The 3,814-nt window shown below is 36.7% G+C and overlaps 1 long non-coding RNA gene across 1 annotated transcript; it reads right to left on the minus strand.

Moving 5' to 3' along the window:
* Nucleotides 1-1,250: 1,250 nt before the first annotated feature.
* LOC127115531 (uncharacterized) lies at nt 1,251-2,916 on the minus strand. Its single transcript, XR_007800761.1, has 3 exons — nt 2,018-2,916; nt 1,657-1,738; nt 1,251-1,571 (listed from the first exon to the last, which is right to left on the minus strand). It is a non-coding gene; the product is annotated as an uncharacterized LOC127115531 (long non-coding RNA).
* Nucleotides 2,917-3,814: the final 898 nt, after the last annotated feature.

A 3,814-nucleotide genomic window follows, 5' to 3' on the forward strand; every position in this document is an offset into this window, starting at 1 on the left:
TTTTCAACAAAGCAACTCAATTCAACTTTGGCTCATCAGCCTACAACTTAATATTTTCCACAAACAACTTAAAATCAGTTTTTTAACATTTTTGCATCAGTATTTCACAACATAAACTCAGTAATTTCGTTCATCACAATTAACCATGATAGGCCAGCTACCAATTGCATTTACAACATAAAAATCAACTATTTTTCTTCACTGTAACAGTGTTAACCGGTTAACGCTATAGGTTAACCGGTTAACGCAAGACAAAATACCATTTCTGGCAAAACGCAACAGTGTTAACCGGTTAACGCCCTGGGTTAACCGGTTAACGCAGGAAAAACAACACATTTTCTCAATTATAACAGTGTTAACCGGTTAACACCCTGGGTTAACCGGTTAACGCAGGCGAAACAACAGTTCCTGCGCTAACACAAGGCAGAATGCAGAGTTTCCGCATTTTTCCGCCGTTGGAGGACTTCCGGACCTCCGATTCTAAATCCGTAAAAAGTGATACGTTCAGAATTTCACAATACACTCAACTACCGATTCAATTTCAGCTTAAACGCATTTTATTCAACATTATTTTTTCAGCATTCGGCAATCCCAATTAGGGTCAAATTAACGGTTTCTCACTACCCATGACATATTAATCTATAATACCCGTTAACCGACGATAAACCCCCCTTACCTGAGATAATCCGGCAAATCTCTAAGCTTTAGCTTTTCCGTTCTTCAACCGTGCTCTTCAGCTTTTCTCTTGCCCTTCTCCTCTGTTCTGCAGCTTCTCAACTTTTCACGTGAAAACCTTTTCCAAAGAATGAAACCTTTTCTTTATTCCCACTTATATATTTTCCAAATATTATTATTCCAAAATAATAATAATAATAATAAATCCAATAATTCAGTTTTTTATTTAATTAAATTAATAAAATAATATTAACTCAATTAAATAATCCTCTTATTTAATTCGGGGTGTTACATCACCCAATATGAATGAATTCGACTCAATATTCCAGCGGAAATTCTGGTATACCAGTTGGTAGTAACAACATGTCATCACATCAGGAAATGAGATTTTGATCCTTCAACCCCTGTGGGATCCCTACAACAAGGACTGCTTGCGCAACTAGTTGCACATCTTCCTTTACAGCTAGAGACATCAATGGAAAGTAACAGCCAAACCCATCCAAAGGTAAACCCAATTTTGCCAAAGCTACCATCAGCTGTAAAAAAACAACAACTTTGAAAACACAGCAGAAACGTATGGCAATAGCAGCAAAGTAATACGATACCAAAACCAAAACCAGACACACTGTCACATTACAAGCATAAATCGATGGCATCATTGTTTTGACATACTAAGTCAATTTCTTTACAAGCATTACATCCATACTCAAAACCAGTACATAGTCATACAAATGGCCCTAGTTAATTCTGACGGATTTCGGTTCCAAGCATGAGATACCAGGAAGACTTCAAAGAACCTTTCGAACGCTTTCTAGTAGGAGGCGACAACTCACAGAATCGTGGATCCAAAAGTCATAGTGAAATATTGGGAATGCAGGAAGAGGTTGTCCAAAAACCTGAATTGTCAAAACAGAACCACAAAAAGCAATAAATACAAGGAGAACAATGCATTACAACCCTTCAAACTAATGTACAAATAACCTGTTGCAGGATGCCTATCATCGTCGGTGTTGAAACAATGCATAGATGTGGAATTGGGTTTCGCACATGGTTCCGAGACTACCTGTTACAATAGAAGGTATACCAAAGTTACAAACCATGATTGAGAATCTTCGATTCTATATGCTAAACAAAGACAAAAGTTTAGAGCCTATCACTCTACAACATGAATCCTGTTGGAGATAACGTTCACACGTTAACCAGGTTAATTAATTTTTTTTACAATAAGGACCACTTAGATGAGGACATAATCCATATCATACTTTTGTTTCGCATATAAGAACCATCCAATGTGTCGATTAAAAGAAGAACTTTATGTGACAGTAAATACCAGTTTTCTTACCTTAAAAGTTGAAGGTTTCACAACTGTAAAAACTTGACGGGAGATTTGGTGGAGATGGCCACGCATTTAGAGATTTAGGGGACCACAATCGAATTTCTTTCTTATCACATACATCTTGAGGACCACATGAAATCCGGGAGAAGATCTTCCCTAACGAATTTTATTCTTGGATCCGCCCGTTAGCTCGTAGAGGAGAATATTGGAAAGGCCTCGTACTGAACCCTATAAAAAGGGGGCGCTCATTCATTGAAAGATCTCTCCCTTCTTGCACCGTCACTCTGCTGAAATCCCAAACAAACCTCACACCGAAAAGCTCCGCGAAAACTCAGTATTTCAGCTCTGGTTTTCACACTGAAAATCAGGGTTTGAAGAGCTTGACCCCCTCAATCGCGTGCAAAAGGAAATGACAAACAGGTAAAGGAGAAAGTCAGAGTCGGACCGAAAACGAGGAAGAGCGACACCAAAGGAAGAAAATAAAAAGAAATAACATACCTCGAGGTCGGTCGCATCGCCGGTACTATCGTCGAAAACTCCATTTTTTCGATGAGCTTTACTTCATTTAGTTTTCATTGAGCCACATGTTTTTTTTATAAATGATATGTACACTTTGTTATCCACCATATCACTGGAAACTGTATATTGTTTCGGTCTATTAGGAATAGTTGAGTTTAGACGAATAAGGTTGAATCTACAGCAAGCGGTGGTTTCATGATACAGTGGATTTAGGGTTTAAGATTCCGATTGAGTTTCGATTGGAAATATTTAGGGAGAGAGAGAGAGAGAGTCACGACTGTGAGAGTATTTCAAGAGGGAAACGTGTGGGTTTTAAAGAAGGTTAACGTTTTGTTTTTGTTTTTTCTAAGTCATCATTTATGGTGATGTTGAAATCCATTTAATAGTATTGAAAGAGGTGCCTTTATACATGGAAAGCTTTAATAGTAAGTCAATAAGCTTCGTGAGGATCAATAGGTAGACTGTAAAAAGCATCATTCATTCCTGCCATGCTGACAAGACCGCGACCGGTCATTTCATCTCCTTTTGTTTTTTTTTGCCTTTAGGGCTTTAATAGTGTGAGTTGGGGTTTGAGGCGGTCCGGGCCCAATCTAGTAACATAATTTATCACATTTCCTCTTGTCCCTCTAGATGCTAATTCATTCTCGGTTGGGCTTCGTGTACTAGGCCCAGTTAGTGTTCTTCAAAATACCGAACGTATCACCAGTTGGGTTCATACCCCAGTTTTATGTTACTTCTTTATAACTTGCTCCAACATTTTATTTAATTATTTTGGATAGTATTTTTAGTAATAAGGACATGACACAAGGTCTTATTTGTTTTTCTATCTCAAAAAGATTTTAAGCCTATTTATTTTTAGAACATTATGATTAAATGAGTAGTTGATTTACTAAAGTAAATAAGTGCTTAATTCATTATGTATCTTGTCACTAAATTAATTTTGAGCAAATACCAAGCACTTTTATCTAAACTTTATTGGTTTTGTAAAATCGAATTCAAAGTCTTTAGTCGATATATTCCTCAAAACTTTTAATAATAAATCTTTGAATGAAAAGGAGAATAGTGAGCATCCGCTTCATTATCTCTCGATTATTCGAATAATTGGCGTACGCCATATTGCTCGGATTTTCGTCATTCAATTAAAACCCTAATAATCATACAAAATACAAATCATCTTTTTAAATTAAGGTAATACTCAAAATATATCTTTTTATAATCTTGGGATGAAAAAGAATATAGGAAGCGTACGCTTCGCTATTTCTCAATTTCTTGAATGATTGGCGT

Source organism: Lathyrus oleraceus, chromosome 1 (assembly GCF_024323335.1).
Source record: "Lathyrus oleraceus cultivar Zhongwan6 chromosome 1, CAAS_Psat_ZW6_1.0, whole genome shotgun sequence".
Classification (NCBI taxonomy): domain Eukaryota; kingdom Viridiplantae; phylum Streptophyta; class Magnoliopsida; order Fabales; family Fabaceae; genus Lathyrus; species Lathyrus oleraceus.